This window comes from Microtus pennsylvanicus, chromosome 2 (assembly GCF_037038515.1).
Source record: "Microtus pennsylvanicus isolate mMicPen1 chromosome 2, mMicPen1.hap1, whole genome shotgun sequence".
Classification (NCBI taxonomy): domain Eukaryota; kingdom Metazoa; phylum Chordata; class Mammalia; order Rodentia; family Cricetidae; genus Microtus; species Microtus pennsylvanicus.
In genome coordinates this window covers 7,723,834-7,732,981 of record NC_134580.1, presented here as the reverse complement: position 1 = coordinate 7,732,981, position 9,148 = coordinate 7,723,834, and positions in this window count along the sequence as shown.

Sequence of the window (9,148 nt, the reverse complement as noted above, 5' to 3'; positions counted from 1 at the left end):
CCTGACTTCTGGCACCCTGTGGGTGGTCCATGGGCATGTGTTCTAACTCCCTCCCCTCCACGCTAATGCGGATTATGTCCCCTCTGCTCACCCACCTCCTAGAGTCAGGGATTGTTGTCCAGACCTGAGTGGTAAGAAGCACGGGAACCCAGCCAATGCCGAACCTGCTCATCGTGAACCCCCAGAGCCGGGTATGAGTGCATGCAAGTTAGTAACCTAAAAATCAGCCCAAGCAGGATGGCTTAGAGGAAGCTCCTTCAACTGGAGAGCTAGCCTCAGATCTCTGAGGGCAACAGTTTGGGCCCCCTTCAGCCTTACGGGATGCAGAAGACAACACCCCAGCGAATCTAATATGTCCATGAAGACAGACAGGTAGGCAATAGCCCCAGGGGAAAATGTTCTTCCAGATGGAAGGAAAGCCAGGAGAGGCCTAGAGGAAGCCACTACGAAGAGAGGCACAGTCACCTGTGACTGGGTGTCATTAGCCACCCCGAGAGTTTGGAGACAGTTGAACAGATGAGTACAGGGGCTGGTATTGAATCTTGTTTAATCTGGTCTATTAATGGTTTAGCATGACTATTAAGGCAATGGTAGGAGTCACATTTATTTTGCTCTTTTGTTTTTGAGACAAGGTCCTCCTATGTAGCCCTCACTAGCTTGGAACTTTCTACATAGACCAGGTTGGCCTCAAACTCACAGAGATGAGCACCATCACAGCTGGCCCTAACTTGCCAGTTTGCAGGTGAGATGAAGCCCAGGCCTTTCACCATTTTTGACATCCTCTGTGTTGCCCCTCTATAAAATGAGGAATTGTGAGAGTATACAAAAAAAAAAAAAACCTCCTGACTGGGCTGGGGATGTAGTTCAGCTGGCAGAGGGCTTGGCTAGCAGGCATGAAGCCCCAGTACCACGTAACGCCAAGGTGTGGTACCAGGTCATCGTGAGCTTCATGAGAGCTTAGTGTGTGTGTGTGTGTGTGTGTGTGTGTGTGTGTGAGAGAGAGAGAGAGAGAGAGAGAGAGAGAGAGAGAGAGAGAGAGAGAGAGTTGCTACTCTGAGCATAACTTGGCCTTCCATCCTTGTGCCAGCTGCCTGCAACAATCTCAAACTGCAAATGCCCCAGGCACCACTATGCCTCCCACTCTGCACTGGTCCATGGAAGCCCAGCCTGCAATGTCACCGCCTCCATTCCTCTCTAGCCGGGGCACTCAGCACAAGCCCCCTTCCCCAAGCTCAGTTGCTTCTTAGAGAGTACTTGCCTTCGTAGCTCCCCTAAATGCAATGGGCAAGGAGCTGAGGCTGGACCTGTCTTTTCTGGGGACATACTTCCTTTCTCCTAACAATGAATTCCCGCAGGGATGGTCAGGGGTGTTCTCGGGGAACCTTCTGTCATAGCACCCCCATTTTCCATCACAAGTCCTACATCTCTTTTGTTTTCTCTTCTTCTGGTGCTGGACACAGAATGCAGGCCCTGTGCGTGTTAGGCAAGAGCTCTATACTGGAATACACCCCAGAAAGCCTTGACTTTTATTTCTTCATTTTCATTCCATCCCTAGGATAAGGAAATTTTGTTATAAATAACAAATTTTTTTAAATAACAATTTTTTTAAAATAACATTTTTTAGGAATTTTTTTTTCTGGATGTGGTAGTGCACACCTTTAATCCTAGCACTTGGGAAGCAGAGACAGGGGAATCTCTGTGACTGCCACACCAACCTGGTCTACGCAGTGAGTCTCAGGCCAGCTAGAGTTACATAGTGAGACCCCCATCTAAGGACAGAAATCTGGGTGCGGTAGCACCTGTCTGCCATAGGGGTCTGGGCAGCTCGAAGGGCTCGCTGGCTAGCCTAGCCAAAATGGTGGGAGCAGTGAGATATCCCATCTCAAAGATGGAGAGCAAATGAGAAGAAACCAATGCTGACTTCTGGCCTCTGCACATGTGAGCATACACATAAATGTGCACCTGAACATGCATGAACACTTACACACACCTATGCCACAAATACAATAAAGTAAACAGACAAATAAAAGTTCTGCTCAATTATTTTTTATTATCACACTATGGTTAATTTAAAAGGAGTGAGCATGGAAAGGATGGAATGAGTGCAAGAAATGTAATTCCATGGCTTTTAAAACACAGGATACAGGGCTGGCGTAGCAGGTACAGGTGCTTGCTGCCAAGCCTGGCAGTCTGGGTTCAATCCCTGGGACCCATGTGATAAAAGGAGAGAATGGACTCTGGGAAGTTGTCTCTGACCTCCACACAAGCGCCCCCTCCAATAAATAAATTTTAAACATGAACAGTTGCTAGATAGGTTACCGGTTGTCTCCACAGCAGGCACAGAGCAGAGGCAGGATTTGAATGTGGGGCTTAGGGCTGCCACTGACTCTCACCAGATGGCCTGAGCTTTTCCCCAGTTTTAGGGGTGAGTGTCCTGAAACCCCGGGAATCTCTCAGCCCTGGACAAACCATGAATGTGGCACCCCCTCGGTCCCCAAAGCCAAGCCATTCTGCCATGCTTCCTCCATGTTGGCAGGGAGTGGTCTGTCACGGTCCATCTTGGTGCCCTTCCTTCAGCCCCAGCTGCCTTCCCTTCAGTTCTGGGTGCCCTCCCTTGCAGTCCCAGGTACCCTCCCTTCAGCTCTGGATGCCCTCCCTTGCAGCCCCAGGTACCCTCCCTTCAGCTCTGGGTGCCCTCCCCTCAGCCCCGGGTACCCTCCCTTCAGCTCTGGGTGCCCTCCCTTGCAGCCCCAGGTACCCTCCCTTCAGCTCTGGATGCCCTCCCTTGCAGCCCCAGGTACCCTCCCTTCAGCTCTGGGTGCCCTCCCCTCAGCCCCGGGTACCCTCCCTTCAGCTCTGGGTGCTGTCCCTTCAGCCCCGGGGTGCCCTCCCTTGCAGCACCGTCATGGTGCCTTCTTCCTGCACACAGGCTGGGACCAGCTCTCACAGCCTCATCTCCTATCTCCAGCACGGCTACACGGGGTGCTCACACTCCCAGTGACTGGAGCCAATGTTCCCTCAGAGGGTGTGTCTGTGAACAAAGCAGCCCCTTCCTCCCAGGACATGGGGAAAGAGGTCGCCTTTCCATTGTAAGGACCGTGCATTGTCTGGTCTCTGCTAGGCAATCTCATCTCCCTCATCAGAGCTGTGGAGTCAGTGATACCTACAGACAGGATGGATGAGGAGTAAAAGACATTGCATAGACTTCTCCCCCAGGGGTAGGTGCAGGCACCATTTCTTTTCTCTTTACTGTTTACTGTTTTATTCTATCTATCTATCTATCTATCTATCTATCTATCTATCTATCTATCTATCTCTATCATCTATCTCTATCTATTTATATCTATCTATCATCTATCTATCTATTATTTATCTATCTATCATCTATCTCATGTGTTTATGCCTGCACACATACCTGTACAGAGAACAATTTTCAGGAGTTGGTTTTCTTTTTCCTCTACCATGTGGGTACTAGATATTGAACTCAGGTCAGGCTTGGTAGCAAGCACCTCAAACCACTGAGCAATCTTCCAGCTTCCAGGCTTCATTTCTTACCACACTGCTTTGAATTTCCAGGGCACAAGACAATGCCTAACATTCAGAAGGTGACTGGTAAACGTTCCCTGCTTCCTTGTGTGTTCCTAAGCATGGATTAGATGCTCAGTGTTACTTTCCTTGGTGCTCTCTTGCCCGCTGTAAGACTTGAGTCCAGAACTCATTTATAAATTTGGCTCCACACAATCCAGCCTCTTCAGAGGGAAGCAAGACCCTGCTGGGGCCAACAAATGTTTGTACATTTGTAGTGGGTGCTGGGATGAGGAGAGCCAATCAATAGAGAGGCAGATAGAAGCCAGTGGGGTGTCAGCATGCCTCCCGAGGAAGCCAAGAGATCTCCACCCAGATTCTCTGCTTCCTGGAAGCATCTAGAAAGCTAACCCAGCCACAGGCTTGGGCAGAAAGGCTCTGGAGGAGCCCCAATGCAGGAGGAAGAGTATATCCTGCTGGCAGGGCCATTCAAGTTGTGCAGAGTCCAGGCCAGTGGGACCAGGGCCAGCAAGATTGCCATCTGTTGCTCTGAGGGACAGGCTGGGTTCCCGGCAGCCCCCAGACACTGGCTCTTCCTCCTCCTGAGTCTTGCCTCGTGGGGTCTCATCCAAAGCCAGACTGCAGGTACATGCTATCCAGTGGTTATTCCACACCTGGGGAAGCTGAACTCAGGCTCAGGGTTTGTCCTGGGGCCCCATGGCCAATGGGTGCCCACACTGGCATTTGAGTTCAGGAGTTGTCATTCTTTATCTCCCTCTACCACCTGTCCCCCCGTCCTACGTGGATGTCCTGAGAAAGGGCCTCTTCCTTCATCCCCTGAGCCCCTCCCTTCCTGCTAGTGGCCCCACGGCAGCATCTCTTGCACTAATCTATGCTTTATATGGACATTTAATTTGTTTACATTATTTCAGGGTGAGGGAGACAGAAGTGTAAACATATGTGGGGGGCAGAGAACAAGATGCAGGAGTCGGCTCTCTCCCTGCCAGTGGGTCTCAGGGATTGAATTCAGACCATCCCTCTTCATGGCAGGATCTTTACCCACTGAGCCCTGCATGTACTTTTGAGGTCCAGGAGCTGGTTTCCCACATGTGGGTCTTTTGTCCCTGGGCAGCTCCAGGTACATCTCCTTTCCACTCAAAGGGAATTTGGGGGGGGGGGACCCTGGGGTTCTTCAGATGCTGTCTTTAGAGCCTAGGGCTTTGGGGACGTCCCTTCTTGTCAGTGAAATGGGTCTGAACAGTCCTGGTTTGGCGACAGCAAGGGAGGGCCCCGGGACTTTGCCTGCGTGGCCCTTCATATGTGCCTGGCAGCAGTTCCCAATGCCATCTGGTTTCTCCTGTATCCAGGGCGAATCTGAAAGCGGGGGCCAGGTTAGGGAAGCTCTCTGGCAGGAAAATAAGACAGCACAGGAGGGCAGGGCAAGTGAGAAGCCCTGTGAGCCAGGCCCTTCCTGCTTCTGTCCCTGAGCTAGCGAGTCAGGTGACTCCAGCCGTGGGTATCTCCTATCTAAACTCCACTTATCCCCACCGTAACTGCAGCCACAGCCAGCTGCACCCAGATGCTATTCCCTCCAAACTTGAAAACAGGAAGCATCATGGAGGGAAGGGACTTCTGCAAGACTAACAGGAGGAGGCATGTGACAAGGACGGACGCCTTTGTGAGATGGCACTGCCGGACTAGGAACTGCTCTGAGGTGCTTCATTAGGGCCTCACAAAACCCCAAGGGGACCCAGTGTGGCCACCACCATTCCAGTGTTGCGGACATTGATAACGAAGTGCAGAGAGCTTATGCAAGGGGCTCCAGGTTGCTCCATGGTTAATCTGAGGAGCTTTCGCTCAAATCCCCACACTGAAACTCAAGTTCCTGGAATACGCTGTGTCTTATCTGGTCCTCCTGAGTCCAGTACCTGGGGCCGAATCTGAGGACATGGATGAAAGGCCTGTTAAAAATATCCTTAGAAGCCTGGCATAGTGGTACACGCCTTCAATGCCAGCACTTGGGAGACACAAGCAGGTGGATCTCTTTGAGTTCGAGGCCAGCCTGGTCTACATAGTGAGTTCCAGGAGAGCCAGAGCTACATTAGTGAGATCTTTTCTCTAAAACACAAGACGAAACAAGGGTGTCCACGGAGATTCAGGAAGAGCTGTGTTGGGCTCACTTCAGGCAGCAAAGGCTTCACTCTTGCCCAGCGGCTGCTTCTTTAAGCCAGTCAGTTCGCCCATCTTTCCCTCCTCTGATGTCATCTCAATGTGTTCAGTCACCTCTGGGTTTTACTAGGCTCTCTCATGTGTGGGGTGCGTGTGTACATCCATGTATCCACAGAGAGGCCAGAGGTCAACTGTAAAGTGTCTTCTGACCCCCCCCCCACCTTCTTTGGAGACAGATTCTTGCTGACTGTGAAACTCGTAGATTTGGCTGGGCTTGTTGGCCAATGAGTTTCAGGGATCTGCCTGTCTCTGCCCAACCGCTCCCCTGCCCCCAGCATCGGGGTTAGTGGCAAGTGCCTGGGTTTTTATAATCCAAACTCAGGCCTTCAGGCTTGTGTGGCAGGCATGCTACCAACTGACATCTCTCCAGGCTCCTTTACTGGAATCTTCAGATGCTGAAGCAGGCCGAGTAGCTCATTTAGTAGAGCACTCGTTTAGCATGCATGAGGACTGAGTTTGGTCTCCACGCAGAATAAGAGGGGCATGGTGGTGCCTGGCTGTAAGCCACGTGGGAGGTTGAGGCAAGAGTATCAGGTTAGTCGTCCTTGGCTACAGTGTGGATTAGAGATTGAGAGAGAGACAGAGAGAGAGAGAGAGAGAGAGAGAGAGAGAGACACAGAGAGAGAGAGAGACAGAGAGAGAGAGAGAGACAGAGAGAGAGAGAGACAGAGAGAGAGAGAGAGAGAGAGAGAGAGAGAGAGAGAGAGAGAGAGAGAGAGAAAGAGGGTCTTGTGTGAGCTCAGGGCTGCTTTACAGCCTGGTCTACTTTGAGAGTTCCAGAACAGCCAGGGGTACACAGAGAAACCTTGTCTTGAAAAACAAAGCAAAACAAAGCAAGCAGAAAGACTGCAACCCAATCTGCCCTTCCTTCACCAGATGCCACTGCACTCTCAAGCACAGGAGTTTGGGTTTGGGGAGGGTGGATGGGGAGTCCCACCTGGCTTGGTTCTCCAGAGTTTAGATGTCCCGGAAGGTGCCAGAAGCTGGCTCCTCGTTACGGTGCTTCTGTAGAGTCTTCAGAGAGGATACTGCCAGCAGTCCCTGCTGGGCAAAACTTCCTCTGGCTGCAGCCTGCTTACAGTGAGTTCCCATCACAACTGGCCTCCAGATGGGGCTTGTGTGTGTGTGTGTGTGTGTGTGTGTGTGTATGCAGTCCATCTAATTTTAGTTCCTTCAATGGGAACATGTGTCCCTTTCCTGGTCCCCCAATCCTCTGGAGCATCTAGCTCAGATCATACTTCAAAATAGCTCTTGTCACTGGAGAGGTGGCTCAGCAGGTAGAAGTGCCTGCCACATAAGCCTGATGACCTGAACTGGGTTCCCAGAGCTCACAGTGGAAGAAGGGAACCTGATGCCACAAAGCTGACCTCTGACCTCCACATGTATGCCATGGCATGCACAAGCCTTCAGTGACCCACACATGACACATACACACAGCTATAATAAACATTTAAAAGTTTTTAATGTCTTTATGTATGTATACATGTGCGCCTTTGTGAATGTATGTGAAGTACAAGCATGCAGTGTCCTTGGAGATCAGAAGAGGGCATCAGAGCCTCCACAATGGGAGGTATAGACCTTTCTGAGTTACACTGTAGGTGCTGGGAACTGAACCCAGGTCCTCTGCAAGAGCAGTAAACCTCTTAACCACTCAGTTATCTCTCCAGCCTCCAATCTTAAAAAAAAAATAGCCCTCAAATCAGCCACATTTTCCAAGGTTCATCCAGGGGCCTGAAAAACATGTTCCTTACTGACCCCTAAACACTGGGAGTCTGGGTTGAGCCCATAAGAGCTCCCATCCCTGCTTCATGGGATGTTTCAGACATGGGGCAGATCCTGAGCTCTGGCCCCAACTTCCTCACTTCCAAATTCGCATCCACACCTGCGACACCTGCCACGCACTCGGTTCTTCCTAGGATGCGATACGTGGGAGGGTTTGGAAACAGTGGCATCAACTGTCCCTAAGAAGACCCCAGGTCTCTAGCCTCCCACCTCATGCACAACACCCTAGCTCTGGGGTCACGTGAGGTCAAGGGATAAGAAGTAAACACATTTTGCCCTGACCCTGTGCAAGTCCACACTTTGAAGTGGGTACAGCGAGGTCTGGACTGGGACAGCAGGTTGCGGAGGAAGAGATAGATCAGAGTGACATTTCCGTACAGGGGTCTGCTCGGTCACAGACACTGCTGTCTGGCTGGCAAAGAATGAGTCAGAGGCAGGAATAGCATTTGGGTTTCCTAGGGAAAGGGGCTGAGTCAGAAAGCCTCGGGAGGCCGCATGTGGTCAGGAGCTGTTTTGAATGTGGGACCTAAGGAGTGATTGAGGTAGAATGGGGAATTTGAGAGCGAGGACCCTAAAGTCAAGTGTTTTGGCTTCAGTCCCAGCTGTACAACTTACTAATGCTGTCGCCGGGGCAGGTGGCTCCACCTTTCTCTCAGCTTCAATGGCCACACCCTGGGAATTACTGGAAGACGCAAATGCAGAGTCAGAGCCTGGCTCCCAGCAACCCTGTGAAGAATGGACCCTCACTATCCTTTCCTGTTTGGTTGTATGTGGGAATAGGGGTGTATACATGTTAGTGTGTGTGGTACACGCGTCAGGTATGTGTATTATGCGGAGGCCAAATGTCATCTGTCGGCGTCTCCTCAATCACTCTCCACTTTTATTTATTAGTTTATAAGTTACACCTATTTATTTGTGTGTGTTCATGTTTGCATAGTCAAAGGACAAGCTGGAGGAGTTGGTTCTCTTCTGCCAGGAGACCCCTGGGGATCAAACTCAGGGAGTTAGGGTTGACTACAAATGCCTTAACCCACGGAGACATCTTGCTCCACTTTTATTTTTTGATACAGGATCTCTCACTGACCCTGGAGCTTGCGAAATCATCTAGGCTGGCTGATCAATAATCTGCAAAGGCCTATCTCTCTCTGCCATTGCTCCAGGTCAACCCTGGGGTTACATTCATGTGTCACCATGGCTGCCCTTTTGTGAGTGTGGGGATCAACATGCTTTCTAGGCAGGCACTTTATAGACCGAGCTATCTCTCCAGACCCTTTCCCCATTTTATATAGACAGGGAAACCAAGGCACTGGACGGGCAAGAGCTGGGCTGTTTGCATAGTCAAAGGACAAGCAATATTAATTTAAGATGTATTACATTCCTTTATGCTGTGAAATATTTGTTTAGTGGTGCACAGATGTGTTGTATTCTTTTATGTTGCATTTGTTTAACTCTGTGAAGCTGTGTTACTTTGCCTGCCGAAAACACCTGATTGGTCTAATAAAGAGCTGAACAGGCAATAGTTAGGCAGGAGAGGGATAGGTGGGACTGGCAGGCAGAGAGACTAAATGGGAGGAAAAATCCAGGCTCAAGGAGGGGCGAGAAAAGGAGAGGA